Here is a 23,233-nt window from a genome sequence, read left to right on the forward strand (position 1 = left end):
GTGACATAAACAAAAGTACATCACATCTGAGATGATTCGTCTCAGCTTCACATTATACTTTTGGTACTTAGGGAAATAAGATATAAGAATATAAGAAAAAAAAAGAAAAAACTTTTCCGACCGACCAGACTTCTGAAATTGATCTATGAATAAGCAAACAATTTATTTATTTTGATCTAATTAACATTTTTCAATTTTCCAAACCAAAAACTGGTTTTCTGCACCAGGTATATTTTGATGTTTTTATGATATACTATCTACAATTCTATAATTGCAAATAAACTCGACATCATTAAGTAATTTCAGTTACTCTGATATGACTGACTGGATCGACAACTCTACCTTTCAGCATTCTGTTGATGATGTAAACTGTACTGTAATCAAACCTCACATACCACCAAGTCTATTTATTTTGATTAGCCAATTCCAAATAATGATAGCTAATTAAATGAATGGTATTTGGAATTAATTACGGTTTACTAAACTTATTCAGCAGCTGGCAAATTCTGGGAAAAAAATAACTAAAGCTTGGCAAATGTAGAGGAAACCGTAAAGGAAAATTGGTTAAATTCATCATAAATTCAAAACTAAAACTTCCAATTTCAAAAGCAAGGTATCATTCAAAGGATTAATTTTGCTTTTTCAATAAACTAACGAAACTCATCTGATGTGTTGTAGCAGGCCTGTTATACTTTAGATTGACCCCTAAGCTGCTATGATCATAGCCATTTTAATTTTTATGCAATTAACCAGCTGCAAAATACATACCAAACCGTCTTTAAATAGTAAATACATGCCAATCAGCCTGTTACTACACAGAACTGCTGAGAAAACCCATCACAATAGGATATCTGTCATCTGTAGGCATAGCTGCTCCTCTATTACATAATCATTGAAAATCAAGACTAAGTTCCATCTCTGTTGCAGAGAAGTTTTGTTTTTTTATTTTGCTTTTTCAAACTTTGGGTTCAAAAATGAAAATTCTAGTTCATGTATACCAAGGAATTCCAAATACCAATTCCAAATAATGATAGCTAATTAAATGAATGGTATTTGGAATTATTTTACGGTTTACTAAACTTATTCAGCAGCTGGCAAATTCTGGGGAAAAAAATCTGAAACAAATGTAGAGGAAACAGTAAAGGAAAATTCATCATAAATTCAAAACTAAAATTTCCAATTTCAAAAGCAAGGTATCATTCAAAGGATTAATTTTGCTTTTTCAATAAACGGACGAAACTCATCTGATGTGTTGTAGTAGGCCTGTTATACTTTAGATTGACCCCTAAGCTGCTATGATCATAGCCATTTTAATTTTTATGCAATTAACCAGCTGCAAAATACATACCAAACCGTCTTTAAATAGTAAATACATGCCAATCAGCCTGTTACTACACAGAACTGCTGAGAAAACCCATCACAATAGGATATCTGTCATCTGTAGGCATAGCTGCTCCTCTATTACATAATCATTGAAAATCAAGACTAAGTTCAATCTCTGTTGAAGAGAAGTTTTGTTTTTTTATTTTGCTTTTTCAAACTTGGGTTGAAAAATGAAAATTCTAGTTCATGTATACCAAGGAAGACACATTTTCCTGCCATAAACATATGCTTTCATTTCTGGATGATCATTGTGCTATATCTCCAAAAATAAGTCTTTACCACTCTGTTGAAATTTATTAAGAAAGAAGCCAGGGCACATTAACTCTAGCAAAGGATGAGTGATTACTTACTGGAACAGCCTAATAGAGGAAGGAATTAAGACATGGTGACATGAGCTTGATTGCGACGAAAGGAGAAGGCTGCTACTGCGGTCATTTTCCTTCCACCGGAGAAACAGGGTGGAGAGCCAAAGTCAAATTACCAAGCTAAATTGATCAAATCCGCTCCTGGCTGCTTAATTTCTGATTAAGTAAATATGGAAGTAGGGAATGCCAGCATTAATCCACTCAATTCCCAAGGGAATCTTTACTGATTATTCCATGCGTGCAAAAAAATTCATATTCAGTACCTAGTGTGAGTTAAGAATGAAGAACAAATTACGAATTGTTTTGTGGCCGGAATATATAGAAATGCAAAGCAAATTTAACAACCAAAATCAGTGTTATAAAATGGAAGTCTATTTTTAGCTTAAGGTTGGTCTGAACCCTGGAATTATGGAAACTTTCGGGCCTCATAACTTCTAAATTGTTGGTCTAAAGTATATAAAAGTATACATATTTAGAATGGCAAAGACTTGATAAGTTCATCTGTGAGGTCAAATTTGGGCCAAAATGGCACTTTTGGACCAAAATCCCAAAAATTACGGTTTTTGACCCACTTCTTTTTTGTGCACCGTAACAAAAAAATTCTTGGAGCCAAAATTTTTTGAAACTAATTTTAAAAACTAGATCAAAATATCTAGGACACGTTTTTCATTTTTTGAATTTTGACCAATTTCACCAAAAATATTTGAAATTTGTGCCAAAATCGGGCTTTTTTATGATTTTTTTGAAAAATCAGCATTTTTTGACCATTTTTGGCGCAAATTTCTCAAAGTTAGTCGAAATTCAAAAAAATGAAAAAACGGGTCCCAGATATTTTGATCTAGTTTTTAAAAATTAGTTTAAAAAAATTTGGGCTCAAGAATTTTTTGTTACGGTGCACAAAAAGAAGTGGGCCAAAAACCATTATTTTTGGGATTTTAAATAAAAGTGCCATTTTGACCCAAATTTGACCTCACAGATGAACTTATCAAGTCTTTGCCATTCTAAATATGTATACTTTTATATACTTTAGACCAACAATTTAGAAGTTATGAGGTCTAAAGTTTCCATAATTCCAGGGTTCAGACCAACCTTAATCAACAAATCCTTATTTGATTATTTTTTGTCTTTCCTGTTTATCAATGGCTTACTGTAGAAACCTAACATCTGCCATTTTAAGAAATGCGGAATGATTTGTAACTAAATTTAACTCGTTATAATTACAAAAACAAGGTCACTATATAAAAGTTGAGAATGGTCGTATAAAGCCGATTATTTTTTTTCATTTTGTCACAAAATAGGCTTTTTCAGTGTAGCATATTGAATTCCATTATCTCTTCTTCTTCTCAAGAGTTCATCTTAAATGTCAATCCGAAAATATGTGTCAATATAAAACATTTATAAATATGTCAATCCAGAAATACTTTGTCATCATAAAACATCATAAGATGCGTGCCCTACATTAAAACAATGCGATTGAATGAATGACGTATTAAGCAGGAAGCAGGAGAGGGAGAGAGAGGGTAAGAGTGAGAGAGGAAACAAAATAATAACCTTGTTTCAAAGGAGAAAAAAAAACATACAATAATTTTTTCCCTTAAATGTAGAACAATATATACATACAAGCTAATTTTTCTTTCAAGATACGAAAATTATTACCTTAAATTATAATTCACTTTCCTTTCATATGGGATAATCATATTAAACTGGCACTTAGCACACTGAAATTTCTGCCAACTTAAATGGTGACATTTAAAGGAGTGTTTCGTGATCCTAGCATCCTCTTTTTATGACATTTGTCAGTAGATATCCACTGAAAAAAGCTTATTTCCAAAATTTCAGTTGATTCCGATTTTGTGTTTGCGAGTTATGCATGATAATGTGTATTACACTGCTCCATAGACAATGCGTTGTAATTTCGTTCTGGTGCACCAGAACGAAATTCAAATTTCACGATATCTTTGCAAAACAAATTAATCTGCAAGAAATATTTTGTACATAAACATTATGTAGCCAGAGGTTTCCAGTGATATAAAAATCTCAACTTTTTTGAGAAAAGTGGGGATGAGGCTGTGGATCACGAAATGCCCCTTTAACCGTAATTTCAAATGTTGATATTGAACAGCTATTCATCTGAAGATCCTGCAGGGTATGTACAATATATATCACGGGAGGAGTTGATATTGTGTCCCCTCCATTTGAAATTGTGGAGGGCATATACATCTCCAATTTACAATTGACTCTATAGTCTACATTTTTGTTTCAAAGTGGGTACTTCGTATAAACATTATACTGTACATGTATAATACATTATGCATTTGATGTTGCATATTATTTTCATTGACTTCATTACTCCTTCTGTGACACTGGATCAGGGCTGTGAACTCTCACACATTTGGGAAATTTCTCACGCCAAGGTAGTAAAATCTCACACATCCTCAGAATAGTATTGGTGGTATTAATTTGTTCATCTCTGTATCTATGAAAATATGACTGTAAAACACGCAAATTCCTCAGCAAATCTGAACATGCATATTTCCCCTTTCCCTTGACTGAGCCCCTCAATATGCATGCACTGAGGTGGCCTTGCCCTAGCTATCTACTTGCTTCGGGGATCATGACCCAACAAAATATTGATTTTCTTTTCCAATTTAGTTTAAGAAATCAAATTATTTCAAACGGTGGTCTCTGATTACACAACTCTATCTATATTTATATATCATCGTGTAGAGGAATTTGTTCTGGGATGAGGCAAACGCACTTGAATTGACCCATCACCAGGTTGAAGTTCTTATTATCAATGGCAGGTTATTTCATCACACCAGTTGTTTATTTGATACCTGAATTAATATTATATATTTAATTCATTAGTAAAATGGCAACTGAGCTGAATTTGTTATTGCTCTATTGACCAAACTAAAAAATATTACCAGCCAACTGATGGGGATATTAAAAATAATGAAGAAGAATACAAATAAGAATAAGAATTTAAAAAAAAAAATAAAAAATAAAAAAATAAAAATAAATAAAAATAAAAATAATAATAATAATAAAAAATAAAAATAAAATGAGATGAGGATGAGGATGAGGATGAGGATGAGGATGAGGATGAAGATGAAGATGAAGATGAAGATGAAGATGAAGATGAAGATGAAGATGAAGATGAAGATGAAGATGAAAATGAAAACAAAAATAAATAAATAAATAAATATAATCCAGAAGTAGTATTGAAACTAATGTAAATAAATAAATAAATAAATAAATAAATAAATAAATAAATAAATAAATAAATAAATAAATAAATAAATAAATAAATAAATAAATAAATAAATAAATAAATAAATAAATAAATAAATAAAACAAGCAGGCAGGCGCAAATTTTTAACCAGTTAAAATATTTATTACAAATATATTTGGAAACGCGAAATGAACACCCACTAAACTGTCCAGAATGGCTAAAATCATGAAAAATTAACCCAGCAAAAATATCCCAGTATACATTACTCTTTAAATTATACAACATATTTATATCATCTTGTGAATGAACAAATATCTGTCACATGTTTGGTGATAAATCTAGTCATTGCACATTTTTTTAGCTTTATATGAATTGCAGATACTTTCATAAATCTAGCATCCTCTTTTTAGGGTGTAGTTGAATTATAGAGTTGTCCACACAAAAATCTTATTTCCAACATTTCAGTTGATTCAGAAATTAAGTTTGTGAGTTATATAGGCTATGTATTACAGGTGTTGTAATTTGTCTGTCAGAAAATACAAATTGGACGATGTCTTTGTCTAACGGCCATACCTGCAAGAAAGGTTATACCCACACAAACATTGTGTAGTCCTAGATTTCTGATGGTATAGTTGGAAGGATGAAGCTGTGGATTACGAAGTACCACTTTATGAAAATATAAGAAAATTCTTGTAGACAAACGAATGTCAAGTTTGAGAGTGCAAGAACATCGTAAGTCCACATAAGATGCTATTGCACCAACAGGGTTATCACCACACGCATATATGCGGGGTTGTCTTTCAATTTATTTGAATACAAATTATGTTTTGGAATTGCAGTTTTAAATAATCATTAAGTTTCATTTCTAATGGAATGGGTTTACAAATAAAACATGGTACTTTTACTTGTTTTATTCTTAAACGCACATATGATATTCCTGTGATAATCCCCGAAGTTACTGCATGACTGCAAGTTCAAGACTATTAAGTCACATAACATAGTCTTGCAGTTAATAATAGTCTTGCAGTTATATAGTTGCCTGTAAAAATACGAAATGCACATGCGATATAGCAAATCTGCTGCGTATTGACATATAAAATCTCCCATTTGATATAATACTAAAGTGAATGTTGCATATACTTCCATTGGTTTCTTTGAAAAATATATAAATTATCATCCTGAAACAATAATCTGCACAGATGTTATCCAAAATATAATTCTAAGGCTTGTTTGCTTGGCAAAAAAAAAATTAGGGTAGGTAGTTAGGTTTTTTTTTTTACTTTTAAAGCTGTAAATTGCGTTGATAAAGGCCTTGGAACTTTTTTTCTTCTTTTTTTAAATTTAAAAAAGAAAAAAAAGTCAAGGTCGGGCCTACTTTTAGGGTCAGTCAGGTTTGAGGCAAGCGATCGCTTTCGCTCGCCACCATGCTAGCGAGTGATTAACCACTCACCATTAAAATCTAGACGGCAAGGCCTGGTTACACCAATCAAACATTTTTTAGGCCTTACCTGTATCTTTGTGAAATTAAGTACATTATTTAATATCAATAAATTGATGAACAAAAATGAATATTCCAATACTTCACCCATGTGGATATCAAAAACTCGAATAAGGATAAAGATCTTCAAGTTTCAGATTAACCTGCAACCCCATCCTCTAAAGTCTGCACAAAAAGTAACGCACCTGTTATAAATACGCCTATGGCTTCAGAACTAATAGTTGTTTTCACATTATTATATATTTATATTTCTTATAAAAAAAAGAAGGATGATTTATTTACGCAAATTCTGATACCCAATTTGTCCAATTTTGTTCCATATTAACAACAGATCAGTGTTTTGAAAGCAAAATGCCCGAATTTAAAAGTTGCCGCTATTTGTATTGATTTGAAATACAGTTGCAACACAATTAGCTGAGACAGTGTGGTTAAAAACCACAAAGATCACTAATAATACATTACATCTGTGTTGGTATTCCAATTTCCACCATTTGACTATAATACACTAATCTACCCACTAAGGCAAAGTCTAGAACCGCAAAAATCCCTTATTCATCTAGTAAACACATTCCATTAACTTGACTGACTTGAAACTGTACCATCGCTAAAACTTGATGCTACAATATATGCTGTTGGCACACAGATAACTTGCACCATTGCTATCAATTACATGTACTGCCTATCAAGTTATCAATATTGAAACATTTTGGACTAAAAATAAAGTTTCATTACAGTTGGGAAGTTATCAGAATTCTCTATTTCTTCTTGAAGCACATACATTTTCTGATTGATGATTCATTGAAACTGCTCAAGATAATGCCAAATGTGACAAAATTGCATGCAAATTATCTATTTTTGTATATCCTTTTCCTACTTTTACTTCTTAGAACTGATGTGCAAGGCTGAGCCTAAAAGGATTGAACTTTCATTTATTAATGCCTTCTTCAAATGTTACTTACTGGTGAATTTTGCTTGAATAATCTAATATAGTGCTACTCTGTTCATCTTACAAAGATTCACTTGACATCCAATTTTATCCTACATAAAACAATGTGATTAAATTAAACCAACCAGTATATTAATTACCTGTGATTGCGTAAACAGAGCTGGTCCTAGGTTTGTCACACCTGGTGTCTGCGCTCCCATGTCTCAGTATTTCTCCCGCGGGTTCACCTCGGGCGCCTGTGTTTACTGCTTGCGGTGCATTGGAGACCGAGGATGGATGTCGTGGATGTGCGGGGGTGCCTGCACTTGTGATCTTGCACGGTGAGATTGTAAGACCTCATTGTAATCTATCTTATCAAAATTTGTTTTCCATACCATAACCTGGAAGCAAAACAAGTGCATTAGAATGATAATTAATTATATTGTTTATTGTCTTTAATGTCTTATGCAATCAATGATGTCAAAAGGAGGAGGCAGGTATGCAGTCATTGATGTCAAAAGGAGGAGGCAGGTGTTTTAAGTGATGTCAATGGGTAATGGCAGGTGTATTGTGACCGCATATATGAGGTGTGTTTAAAATTAAACTTGCTCTTATGTTTACTGACTCCACTAGAAAAACACTACAATAGTGGGAAAAACAAAATCAAGAAATTCAAATGCATTTACATAAAATGTATCAAGTGTGATCCCTGCAAGGCCAAGCAACAAAATAATTTAAAATTGAATGAGGCAACCCTTATTATTTAATATTTTCAAACATTTTCTTATTATTTCAAAGATGGCCCATGATATTTTAAGATGGTATTATGGTGCTGTTTTAAAAGTTCATATGGTGAACTGAAATGAACGACATACAAATGATATGATGAAAACATGAAGGGTACGTTTCAAGATAGGTATTCGACTTTGGATTTTTTTCTAAATAAAAATTACAAAAAAAAAATCAGTGCGGCATCCAAAATCAGAGCAAGTGGGGATGAAAAACATGTTATTTTTGTTCCTGGCCTAAATACAAATGTGTAGCGACGCATTAATCTAAAATTAATGCAAAGAGATGCATTAATCTAAAATTCTAACTATGGCAAGAGAGCTATAAAAACAAGATTCCAATTACTAGTATATTCTAAGAATCAATAAATCATGTTATACTTGTAACAAGCAAAACAAAAGCCAACAATCACCTCATCAGCACTTATAAAAAGGGTTAAAATCAAAATGGGATGGAATAAAAACAGATATAGTGCCTGCAGAGTAATATCAGGGGAACAACTTTCTCGTAACTCCCACACTTAGGTATTATTAGAAGTCACTTGAAAAATACTGTATTATCGTATACTCATTCATGAAATATACAAAATCGCTAATGGCATGGTTATAAATGTAAATATAATTTCAACTATAATTACATTATCATTACCATGCATATCATATCACGTAAGAGATGGGATTTCCCCTTACCAATACCTACTGTCATTTTTGTTTGCAATACCTAATGCACTTTTTATTGTTTGTATTCTTAGCAATCAAAAGATATGTATCTATTTGTCATTTGTCTGCCTTTTACCTGTCACTGTCATAGACACTATATGTATGACAAGAAGTGTATTATGGTCCTTTAGTGACAGCAAATTGTAAAAATATTAATGCTCAGTTGCCAATTATACTCAATCCTCTTTCAAGTCATTTATGAAAGTGAAAAGTTCTGCTACAGAAGGGGGTAAATTCTGAATTGAGAAATTATATCATGCCATGTGAACTACACATAGTCTAAAATAGGGTAAAATAATGTGATGCAAATTGCAATGATAAAATGAAGACTGTTGTCATTACACATCACAACTGTCACACTGTTACAGGTAGCTTGTACGGATACTACATACTTGAAGAAAATAGTCATAGCATTTAAAATACTGAACAACTATTATAGTCAATCGGATTTTGCAATTAGAAAAAATTGTGGTCAAAAATCTGTTGGGTTTTTGTTCTTCTTTTTTTTGAAAAATAAAAATGGGCAGGAAAGTTTTTCTAATACATTTACATGATTTTCAAGTAGTAATTCAGCGCAGAGACACCGTATAAAAAACACCATCATCATGGCAGTCTGCCTTCTCCAATTCATTGATCAAACCATATATTATTGGCATCTCCTTGGCTCATAAATCCAAGTTTGAATTTCTCTCCTTTGTTATACGTGATAACCATGATGAGTATGCTTGTATAACATTCATACAGTAATTATAAACAAGAGACTTCATTTGCACTACAAGATAATCAACACCAACATTTCAGATAAGGTGTTATTCTTGGCTGTAGTTCAATTCAAAATCACATTTTAATTGTCGCAAAACGGAAGCAGAACTAGTTCATTATAGAATAAGTGAAACCAGGACCCATGAACAACATGTTTTATAATAACAATGTTATAATATATAAGTATTGATGAGCTTTTCAATTTTTAGGACAATTTATACACATGTATAGCTATCATATTGTTTTGCTTCATTTTGTTTCATAAATAATGTACCTAGCAATGCAATGGAAGGAATTCAATTAACGGGCAACTTGATTTAATGGTCTGCCCGGCATCTAGCAATGCAATTGATTTTAGTGCCATTTTCATCTCGCACATCACTGCAAAAACTAAAATCACACTTGTATTTCACCGCACAGTTGTACGCACCACGGTTGCTACTCGGATAGCACCAGTGTGAAAATTCCACATGTACAAAATATCTACGAGTTAAAACCCCGCTTATTCAATTGGTATATGTCGTGTGCAATTCTAAAAGGTATTGTTACAAAGCCAATATTCTGATTCCTGGAAAAGGGTACTCGCAAGAGAATTCAACATCAATAAAGACAATTCCCTGACACCTATATAACGGTAACAGCATCACAATCTCAAATGATTGCAACACTTCGCACTGTTTTTACAGCCATAGGGGGAAATGGCTTTGAATGAGACAAATCACTGAGAAGGGGAGACATAGAAGGTGAAACCACAAAGAGAAATCCTACTTGAGTCAATATTAATGCTTTTCTTGCTGGCCATGCATATTTAGGCTTCTACATGAAAAGTTGTAAGATATTTTCTGAAATTCAAGAGCTATCTTAAGAACCAATGAACTAATACTAGGCTTGTTTGTACTCATTTTAATGCATTTTCCATGCTGATTCCAAATATGGTCATGAGAATTTACAATTCTGAAATTTTTGCATTTTAAAATTTTTTTGGGACTTGTCGTCTGCAGTCAACATCCGAGTGAATAGGGTTAATGTGTATGGCGTATTTCCATTTAAGCACTGCTTTATACCTTTCAAATGATGAAAACTACATGGTACAGGTTTTATAAATTCAGAGGTGTTTTTTTCTCTTCAAAATCCTACAGTGCCACAAAGTACTAGATTCTCCTTTATTAGCATGGTAGATAAAATTGCGAATTGGTAAAGAAGATAGAGAGAATAGGATAATGAAATGAAATGGGAAGTGTCAGTAAGTGAGACGAGGTTAGGAGAAGAGAAATGCATGATTCAACAAACCCTGTATTACATTTAACAAAGGTCAACTAGAATAGCTAGAAAAATCTATTTTAATTTTGGAGTTACTCGGAACATATTACATATGTGTGACTGAGAGAAAATCCATTAAATGTAATAAGCTTCATGGTGGTACATATAAGCTTCATAGTGGCGCAAATTTTTTTTTAAAATTATATATATGAAGAGCTTTGTGCAAAAACCCTTACAACCTACTTGAGCAATTTTAAGAAAACATCAAAACAATCATAAAAAAAAGTACTGATATATGGGGGTTTGCATGGAGGTATATAAATAAATTTATTTATATACCTCCATGGGGTTTGCAACAAAAGCAGTTTTTGGCGAGATGCTTGGGTAGGATGAGCATCCCACCAAAAACTGCTTTTGTTGAAAATCCCTTATATCAGTGATTTTTTTGATGCGTTCTCAAAACTGCCCAAGTGGATGTAAGGGGTTTTGCAACAAAGCTCTTCATATATAACAGTGCATCTCATTTATTTACCTATTAATTGAATACTATCTTTATGTGACAATATTTCACACTTGATATAAATTTGCACTTTTTACAAGTAAATGTATAAAGAATAAGACAAAGGAAACTTGAAATCAACTGACATTGTTAATCTTCATAGTCTTTGTCTAAACTTAGTACACATCTGTTACTGTCTTTACTCAACTAATCATTATAAGTGCATTGCACTTGATGCTTCCTACACAACCAATACTTATTACTGGTTCATATCACTAACCTCAAAATAAACTTGAATGGTTCATAAAAGGCAATTATCAAAAGGTAAAATATATACAAAATCAGGGATTTCCCCGGGGGATTTCCCCATCAGTTTTACCTCCCTCCTGCGTGGTATCATGTAGCATTTTCAAGAAAGCTGTCATTCAAGACTTAGTGATTATCTCTTCAGGAAAATTTAAAAGGGTTTGCTGGTCAGTGCATTTCCAGTTTAAAACAGATTTAAATAACATGCAGTGCTTTACTGATATTGGTTTGAAATTATGTCAAGTATAAATGGGAATAACATATATTTGACTTAATTAGCACACTCCCCACATACATGTACATTATTTTTTATAGTGACAACTGTTTAAATGTCCCATTTTCAATGCACCTAAATTCAGCAAATGCCTAAATAAAACCATCTAAACCTTCCCACCTTATTGGTGATGTTTACAAGTGTAAATTCACATTACTGACTTTTGTTTCATTGTTTTAAGGAGCGTCCCCCAGAGTGACCGACTTAAGAAAGCTAATTAGGTCGAATACGGTACTCAATTATCCCGTTAGTTCATCCTAATATGATAAAATATTGATAGTTTGAGGTTGAATCACATTCCGCTTCTGACATGTGATATAATATATCAACTCAATTATACTTTTTATTACATGAGAGCTAACCAGGTAACAAATTTATCATCCAGTGGACATGAATTTTGAACTAGAATAAGATGGGAAATGGTGTGGAATAAATCCAGCCTACAGCTAGGGCCTGTTTAGACTAGTCCATTATTAAATCACCAATACAAACTTAGCCTTTTGAGTTTTCTAAATAAGAAATACTTTCATTTTCTATGGTTTTTATCAGGTATTTTATTGTCTTTTTGCCCTGTCAAATTGACACAATCCCTCAACATTCCAGTTTAAACACTACCATCTTGCAACTGTGCCTTTGTATTTGCACTACTGCATCTATTTCTGCCTCAGTGTAAAGCCAGCCAGAATTTGTTATTCCAAGCCGCTGCTGCGCCAACCAGCCAGTGAAAATAGATTAATTGCCGTCTCTTCCACATATGTAATCAGCACGCTTGACATACTGGTGCATGTCACAATAAAGAACTATATATGTGCAGCTTTATATGTGACTCCTCGCCACAAATGAGCCCGGATGTCGCCAATCATCATTTTTGAGATATTCAACCAAAATATTCTGCTTGAAATTAGCTTTAAAATGATGTATATCATGTCTATAGTACTTGACATTTAAGTAGTGAAAATCAATAAAACAGTCAATAAATCCTTTCTTTCCTATTGTTTATTGTTAAGTTCGATGGAGCATATCTCAATAGTGGCACTGGCGACATCCGGGCTCAGTTGTGGCGAGGAGTCACATATTTGATATTGAAAAACTGACCAATAAACACTGACATCCATTTATATTATACAAATATTGACTGCTATGAGGGGCATGGTTAATATTATAGGCCCAAGGTGATCTCAAAACCATGCTATGACCCGAGGCGCAGCCGAGGTCATAGCATGGTTTTGAGATCACCGCGGGCCTATAATCTTAACCATGTCCCGAATAAAGCAGTCAATATTTGTTTTATATACCGAATAAATATAGATTTTTGTCATCTGATTGGTTAAAAGGCCTATTTTATTGTTCATAGGCCATGATAAAATTTACAAAGAAAGTTTTTCGTTATGAACCATTCGCGTCACCGCAACTGGCAGGCATCGCGTTGGCACTGCTGCGTATGCGTAATGCGAACACGCCATCGCTGCGTAATGCTAACATGCCATCGCTACCGGTGATGTGAAAATGATTATTCCGGGAATAGTCTTTTAAAAGACTATTGCCCGGGAATAGTTCAGTTTTACGTAATTCTTAAAAAGCAGGGCATAGCTAATTCAATGACTGCACTTTTAACCAATCAGATGACAGGAATCTATATATGAGGTATATAATAACAAATATCTTCTGAATGATAAAATTGCAATGCAGGTTACTTTACAATTTCCAGTACAATTAAAAACAAGCTCACAAACAACATAATGCAAATAATCAATATCAAGATTGTTTCATGAAAATGATCCAATGTCATCACTTAATGAGACCTTTGTTTTTTCGAATCTCACCCACACAACCTTTCTTCAAATTGAAAAAAATCTGCATTCTGGCTTTTATAGCAACTGGATTTCCCATCAACAAACCCTCAAAATCACCTTAATTATTTTTCCTTTCCAGGGTCTAACTTATCTCAAGAATCCTTCACAACATTGTTTTTAGCAAATATAATACAAATGGTACAATGACATTTTTTTGAAATAACATTTCCATTAAAAAATATACAACCTTAATATATGTGCAGTAAATTCCCCACAATGTGGAACATTCTGCTATGCAATAATTATACCAATATATAACAACTAAGTTATACAAGCGATAAGGAATCATGCATCACACGTACACTAGAACATTTTAAACATATATTACAATGTTTAAAATGTTCTTATGTGTGATATGTGATTCTTTAATTCCCTTGCATATTGATATATTAAGAATTGCGGGTAAGAATGATTAACTGGATCTCATGCGCTAGTGTGTAATGTTTGCATGTATCTATGCTTCAGTGTAAGCCTCTTACCTACATTGAACTAAATTATACTTTATTTCAATCATCATACAGCACAAAGCTTCCATTTATAATATCGTGCAAACAATACAAACACAGAAACGTGAAGGCAACCGAGCGTCTAATCAGAGATGGCGCTTCTAGTTCACCTCAACATAGACACACTGTAATATTGACTCTCTGTAAAATACTTATTCTTAGTGACATGAAAGTAATTGGTTTTGCCGTTCAATTTTTGTCCTACTCTATGCTGATACTGATGAGCTTAATGCTCTCTGAATCCTTCTTAGCCAAGGTGAAGGATGTTTAACCATATCACAATGTACAATGGAAAGAAGAATTACGCATCGCACACTAGCACAATTAAACGTGAAATTACAAATGGAAACACAACATGCATAGGCAGATATACCAGAGTAAAAACTCCGGACATACCTGCCTGTGCGGGGACTTGAACCCCAGACCTCTCGCTTGTCGGGCGAGCGCTCTACCACTGAGCTGCACAGACTGTCCCTGATAAACAGGACTCAAGTCTGGTACTTTTGGATATAAGCAGTCAAGGGTGAACAGTACAAACAACACATTACATACCATTGTACGAGATCAATTAATGATGCTTACCCGCCAGCCTAATATAATCATACAAGATACAAACAGAGAAAGAGGCTTATGCATCATACACTGGAACATGGAAACATTCAAACAACTAGTGCACGAGATCAAATTAATGATGCTTAATCGTTATTCTTAATATATCAATATATAGGGGAAAGAAGAATTACGCATCGCACACTAGCATATTTAAACATGAATTTACAAATGGAAACATAACATGCATAGGCAGATATACCAGAGTAAAAACTCCGGACATACCTGCCTGTGTGGGGACTTGAACCCCAGCCCTCTCGCTTGTCGGGCGAGCGCTCTACCACTGACCTACACAGACTGTCCCTGATAAACAGGACTTGAGTGTAGACATGGCTTTTGAATTTTAGTCAAAGGTGTACTAAAATACAATAAAGAATGAGGAAAATGTTCATTTCCTTGGAAGATGAGCCAAATTTCCACAATATAAAAGACTAAATATTCTTGTATATAACAATTCCCTCTGGATGCCAACATTTATTTCTAAGGAAGGGGCTTCTTGGATTCCCTCAATGCAATGCTGCCACTCTATCTTCCATCCATTCATGCTGATAAAGCCAAATCATACCTTACTGTTGTTGAGGAGTCTACAAATTGAAAATGGGGTGATAATTGCCAGACATAATATAATCTATTTTACCTGTTCATCTGCTCCACCTGAGGCAAAGTGCTCCCCTGTTCTTGAGAAGGCTACAGCTGTGGCTGGACCCTATAAACAACATGATAATGAAATAAAATAATGCAAATAGGTGGTGTGAATCACCTGTGGTTCTTGTTTAAATTTTTAAGTTATATAAAGGGTATAAAACATTTTAAAAACATTCAAAAATATTTTTGAAAACATGCTGCAAATCATTCTAACATAATGTTATTTCAGTGTTAACAAAATAGTTTGCCAAAATGTTTGTCAAAATATATTTTACACTAATATTTTAAAAAATGTTGTTGTACTAACAGAGTTTTCTTTATATAAAGTGTTTTATAAATATTTTCATAACCTTATTATAACACAACATTTAAAAGTTATTAAAATATTTTGACCAAAACCAAAAACATGTTTATGACATTTTAAAAAGATTTGTGTTGCTAGGACATATAAGAGGTTAGGGTGGGAATCTTACACTTTTACAGAAGTTTTCTTTACTAGATAGATGCATAGGATATTATGAATAGTTGTGATTAGATGTGTGTATTCTGTTGCTTTCTGTAACTTCATCATTTTGTAGCTCAATTAGAATCACAAATTTATACAATTTTGATGGAATTATCAACAGAGCGGTTTCCTGTTTGCTGGAGTTGCAACATATATAGCCAATAATAGTATTCGACTTCCGTTGTATTGTTTCGAGCACCACTAACATTACCATATCTCTGGAACTCTAAGTTCACTTGTGATTGAGTTTTCCCTCAAATTAAGCTCTGAAAATGGCACATGCAATGGCGCATGCAATAAACTGGAAACTGGTTTCAATATTGAACAACAAACAACATTTTGCTTGATCGCATCACATTATAACTTGTGTAAGTCTGTGAAGTAACCACTTCAAAGTGAATATCTAAAAACTTTGAACAATTTTAAATGCAGCACTGGTGTATCAAAGTTGTTGGTTTTTATTTGTGTTGTGTGCATTATTGGCTAGTCAGAAGAGGAACCATATGAATGTGTCAGTCACATGTGACATGATCCCATCCCAATGGCCCTAATCCAAGCAAGAGCCTTTATCTCTCACCTGATGCCCATGTAATGTGTAGAATAACCTGCCTTCCAGAAGATCTAAGATCTTTAATGTGGAATCATTAGATGCTGTGATGAGGTAGTTGCCACTAGGATGGAATGACAATGAATTCACTGCCGCAGTGTGTGCTGTAGAAGAAAAAAAGAACGGATCAGTTGAACAGTTTAAATTAACTCAAGATTTCAAGTGGGCGTTTTTATCTACTATGAAAGTCAAACTGAAAGTTCCCACACAAATCAATGTATTAATTCTTAGCAACTCTTGTAATTATACTTTTTACTGATCAATCTCATGTCCCGGTCTCATGCTAACCAGGAAAAGGGACTTTTAAACAAGTGCAAGTTAAAAAAAGGTAAAGGAAGGGACACTAATTAGGTCAGATACAGCACTTCGTTTTACATCTTCTACAATAATAGAATATGAGGTGTTTTTCAGTCACAGTAATGTGATGTCCTCGTGAGGTTTTCTCTGGGAAAACTAAGGTGTATGACTTCCTGGCTTCACACCTATCCAAGGCAATCCAACACCTTTTCTCATCTGTTTGTTTTATCATACAGGTATTATAATTCACACCTTTATTCAAAGACAATCCACAACTCGCCCTTAACCGATGGCGACAGTCGTGCTCATCAACTGCCTGATGCACAGATGTACCACTTTGCGTTGGTAAGGATATCGGTCATAAATTGGAATTAATCAAGTTCCTCAAAATCTTCTTAATTAATCTTAATTAACTATTTGTTGCTGATTGCCGCTATGAAATGTGTCATAATTCACACCTTATTCTAAGACCATAATCACCATATACCGGTTATTTGATCAATGACATAAATCTTGCTCATCCAAAACAAGTACACAGATAATAACTCAGTTAAAAAACAGTAATTAGTTATCATTAATCACATTCCTTGGAATAGTCTTAAGGTTTGTTCATACTACGCCTCACTTGCATTGCAATGCCTTGCATTCCCGATATATTGATTAACTCAATGCAACTCATCGCATTTCCCAAGTCAAATTGTATTTAACTTTATTTCGATACCGCAATGCAGTATTTTGCAGTACGATGCACAGTGCAGCAACACACTCGAAAGCAAAGCAATTGTGGCATAGTATGATCGGACCTTTAGTCTTAATTAACTGTTTGCTGCAATCAGTAAGAATGGGAAGTCATTAAGATATCTATAAATCTGGTGAAATTGGATTAAGGGGTGACGCCAATGTCTCGCTGAAGGGGACTGCGATTTTGGGGTTTTTTTTATCCAATGACCCCCATTCTTGTAGGCTTCTCACCAAAATGACCCCTTTTTTTGGCATCAAATCTTTCACCAAAAGACCCCTATTTTTAAATGAAATAGGGTGAATGTAGGCCAACATAGGCCTACATGTATATTTCTCAACAAAATGTTAATGAACAGGTGCAATAATTGCACTACTCCATTAATGACTGTCATTAATTACACCAAATCAAGTAATAGTGGAATTGTCTTAATTTTAAATTCTGTTCTGGTTCCATTTCTATCAAACAACATGATGAGCTTCTATCCCATAATTTCTTCCCAGATCGGGGTTGTTTTCTTGCAGTGGCGGTGCTACGGGGGGGCAAGGCAAGGGGGACATTTTCCCCCCAATAGTTTTCTTGTCCCACCCCCACTTTTGAGGCAAAACCCCAAAAATTACATAAATTTCTTTTACTTTTTGCAGCAATTTTGTGCAAAATTGGTTGATTTTGCCCCCTGAAATTCACTATGCAACAAACACAGAAAAAAAATTCCTGTCACTGTTTTCTTCTTTGTTTAGTTTGTTCATTGAATGCATCAAAAGTGTTTCAACTCTCAAATTGTAAACTGAACTTGCCACAAGCTTCTGTGCAATTACACCAGCTCAAGATACTGCATGACAAATTTGTAAATTAAGAAAATTTACCAATGCTGTTGTTTAGATTTTATCTGGGGCAAACAAAATCATTCATATTCAAAATTGCCAACTAGTAATAATCAGGTTTTTATTCTCCATGAATTGCATCATTAAATATGGTGTCTATATGTCGATGGATACAAATTATAAGTTTACACTTGCAGCTCATGTAGATTGAAGTGTGACGCCAATATGCTTAGAATTACGCAAGATATTGGCGATAAATGGGGCAGGCACCTCACAATGCTTTAGCTCTGCTCCAGATCATATCAGCAACACTCCATTATTTATGCTATGCTGCTTCATCTAGTCACTAAAAATTATGCACTCATTAGACAGATTAACCCCTACCATGCCACAACGCTAAAACTATGAATAATACATATTGATAATACCGCTGACTGACCAAGTTCATAATATTTTACTTGAGCTTTGCCCTGATGTTTCAACATGAACAAATGTTGAAGACATATATTGTCGGCAGAGTGCAACACTATCGTAAGTGCAGTAGAATGTAATAGCTGCCTTTTGTAAAACACCTATTGTTTGCAGCAAAATCCCCTCACCATGCACATTGTAAGTGTTGATGTTCTGTATACTTTCCTGATGTCCACTAAGCTAACCCCAAGATATCACCTTTACATGTAGTTGTGTGTTTTTCTAGTGTTATTGTTTAAAAGTAAGGTACATTTATTGAAATGTTACAAATGGCAGCTATTGCAGTCTACTGCACTTACGATAGTGTTGCACTCTGCCGACGATTACATGTAAGAGCAATTAATGAAGCTATTCTCAAACTGTTCAATGCCATGTTTGCATTCATTTGGTACCGGTATTCCAGTAAACCACATAATTTGGTCAAATGTGATATTTTCCATTGCAACCCCTATAAATTTATCAGATGATCTACAGTATAAAAAAAAATTATACAATTAAAAATCCTTTACACCTCAAGCCCTATAACTAAAAATTGATGTCACTTAAAATATGAATATTAAATAGAGCCATTATAAATTAAATATTAGATTTAGAAAACCAGAATTACAACAACTGTCTCAGTACAAGTTGCCAATGTGATGTCCACTGAGTAACTTGCCAGTAATTATGACTCTTATGCATCCGCCGTGAAAGACAACCATTGCATGACTGCGCTAATTCATCTCTAATCCAGCAGTAAATGAAGTGCAAATCCCCAGAAATTGCCCTTGCTAATTGATGTACTGGGGCCTACGCTTTCCCCGTCCAAACAACGACAAAATCATGCCGTGTATTACCAATAGCGGATGCTTAAGGCACCAGCCGGAAATGAGAAAGATCAGCCAAGATTATCATCTAAGACTTGTTGTGAGTCGAGAGAGGAATTGCAAACATTACACAGTATCTTGTTACTAGAGACTGCCTATCATCAACTTGGAAATTATTTACATTGTTTACAAGTTTTATGTCAAACTTAATTGTGCTTCTATTGATCTATTCAGATATATTTTGTGCAAAATAGCAGCTAAGGAATTATAAATAAGCCCATGCCGTGACACTTTTATTTAGAGGTTAATAACTGCGCATCGGTTATTTGGAGGGCATTGTGAAAAATCTAAACATTTTGCCTTTGGAACCGAGGAATATATATTCCGAGGTCCATAGCAAAATGTTTAGATTTTTCACAATGCCCAACATATTACCGATGCAAAGTTATTAACCTCATTCATAACCGTCACTTTAATCTCTTAAAATAACACAAAATTTTGATCAATAGTTTATAAAAATAGATGATTTTTACATCTTCCCTTTCCAAAAATCGATCAGGCTAAAACAGGACGACCAATAACAAAAGTGCGTATCACAATCCAAATACGGCAGCCAGCGCGCGCGTAGTTTGTTCGACGCACAACACGCAAACGCCAGTCAATTGTGTGCGACATTGGAACAATTACGCATTTTGCAGTCAATTGTGAGATATTAATGACCTCGATTTGCGTTCGCGTTTTCACAAATAATAAAACATGATTGGATCGCACGCATCGCGTTTATTAATGAGATTATGAATTCTAGTTAATACTTGTGAGGGTTTTTTCCCCTGGGATTTATCCCGAGTAGTTTATCCATCCAAATGATGGATAAATTCCACACAAATTTTCCATTTAACAACAATAGAATCACTAAACGTGTTTTTAAACTGAGTGTTCAACACATCATTTAAGGCAGTTCTTATAATACCGCAACTGGTGCTGTTTATAGTGAATCAAATTTACCGCACATAATATTCCCTGAAGGGTTTTGTATGACCTCCGCCGAGGTCATAACTGAAAATATATGTACCACTTCTGGCAATACCATACTACATTTATCCTTGATTGGTTATACATGTAGTGCTCCAATATACATACAAGATACAACACAATTTTATTTCCATAATTCACACAAATCACACAAGTATAAATTAAAAAACTTTTAACAAATAAAGAAAAAGCAATATCAACTAGAGCGGTTCTCGGCTTTCGCGGTTCCCTGCATTGGCGGTTCTCGGTAAATACGGGTTGTGGAAGGGTAGCGATGTGTGATTCTGGTTGGTGTGTTCTGATTGGTTGGTTTAGGCATTTGTGCTGTCTTGGTCGGCATGTGATGTTTCTGTTCAGAACCTTGTATAAGCCCAATGTGCCCAATTTTTTTTGCGATGTTGATGTTGTTTGTCTGTCTGTGCCATTTGAATATTAAACCAATGCAAGAAATTGATTATCATAATTATAGTTTGAAATCCACTACCCACATCACTCTAATCTCTACCACCTTACCCTTATAGGCCTATCCCACTCTAATACCCTACCACCATACCCCACCCAGAGATGCCACTGAGTAGGCCTACTTGCAAAACAAACTGAAAATCGTGAGGGTCTCACGGTATCTTCCTTCAAAATACAGAGTATCCCAGAATTATATACACCGGGAAAGTTGAAATTTTTAGGTATAAAGAGCATTTCTATTGGTGGTATTGTTCTTAATTCTCAAATTTACATATAGGCCTATTTAGCTTTCTTAGGATTAGGAATGTAGAAATTGGACGTTTTAATATAAGTTACAGGATATTGCGTAAAAATGTTGAATTCAAGTTTTGATGAAACTACCTATTTTGAATTAACGGGAAACAAGTTTATTTAACGAATTAGATGAAAAAATAAAATCTTTTTTAGGCCTATGATATATAAAATAAATCATTTTTAATATGTTATTGACTGCTAGCTTTATATATTATAATTATAAACCCTCGGTGGTCTTGAAGCAATGTCATTGCATGGTTTTGAAGTTATCTTGGGCCTATCATTTTAACAGCCCTCTTTTCTGGTCCTAGCAGTCAATATTCGTTATTCCCGGAAAAACTTGATAAGAGTTAAAATACTTGTAGTATAAAGTTTTCTTTTTTTCTTTGGCAATACAAAGTTTATGTGTGGCCTTTTTTTTGTTACTAAATTTCATTTTTATTTTACAAATTCGGCTATAGGCCTACAAAATAATTGTTCTTATGCACATGTATACGCAGATGTAAATACAAAAATCAAAGGTGAGAAAGGTACTACTTTTTATGTATATTTCAAAAGGATGCTTAATTAGTGGTGTGCGCCCTTAAGGTCACATTATCATGGTCGTGTATTTCTTTATTTTTGTTTCAAGTGTATTATCATGATACACATTTGTTCGTATTCTTCATTTAATATTGCACTTTTACTTGAGTACGGTATTACTTTATTTACAAATGTGTCATATTCATTTCACGTTATATGATTTTTTCATTGTTTTACCTAATTTTAAGTACCGGTAATTCTTTATTGGGGTGCATGCTCTTATATAGGCCTATTTTGTTTGTTTGTTTGTTTGTTTTCATCATCAATTTTCTCATCATTCATGATAGATGCATGGTTGTGTTAAATATTGCTTTATTTTTTGTTCTAAGTGTATAATTATCTTCAGACACATTTTCAAATTTTATAGGCCTACAGGCCTAATATGACTTATCATTCTTGACAAGATAGCACATGCTGTATAGGCTGTATATTTACAAGATATCACCTGCTGTATGCTGTTTATTTATTTGGGCCTAAATTGTTTCTTTACTTTTGTTTTAAGTGAACATGTATATCATGATAGCGCATTCTATGTTTTTATATCAATCGTGTTGTCTTTTTAAAGACAGTTCTTGTTTCACCGCTGACGCTTAACACAATGTCAACATATTTGCTTTGTTATGTAACTATAGTTTGCTTCGCTCAGGTCAGTATAGGGTTGCCAATTAAACCCATGATTTAATAGCCCAATATAGGACGACTTTGAAGATTTTCTACGCGACAATATCCTGTCCTATAATCACCAATAATATTATTGATGGCTAAGAAAAAAGGGCTACTTTCCGACATTGGCTAAAGCGAATTCTGGTAGTTTCTTATCCCATAGGAACCAATGGTAAATAATAAAAAAATATTCGGCGACTTTTCACTTATTTGTCCAACCATTTGGGCTGGAATTTTTGGCAACCCTGGCATGTGAATTTCACCTACCAATTTCCGGTGACACGATGTTTTGTCATGTAAAACCACTTTATTAATTGCAAATT

The 23,233-nt window shown here is 33.9% G+C and overlaps 1 protein-coding gene and 1 pseudogene across 1 annotated transcript in view; one reads left to right on the forward strand and one right to left on the reverse strand.

Moving 5' to 3' along the window:
- Positions 1-23,233, forward strand: part of LOC140148677 (MICOS complex subunit mic25-a-like) — a 358,926-nt gene that overhangs the window by 197,151 nt on the left and 138,542 nt on the right. The gene's annotated exons all lie outside the window — the stretch shown is intronic.
- The window catches only part of LOC140148670 (uncharacterized), a 77,265-nt pseudogene that overhangs the window by 13,230 nt on the left and 40,802 nt on the right, over positions 1-23,233 (reverse strand).

This window comes from Amphiura filiformis, chromosome 3 (genome assembly GCF_039555335.1).
Source record: "Amphiura filiformis chromosome 3, Afil_fr2py, whole genome shotgun sequence".
Classification (NCBI taxonomy): domain Eukaryota; kingdom Metazoa; phylum Echinodermata; class Ophiuroidea; order Amphilepidida; family Amphiuridae; genus Amphiura; species Amphiura filiformis.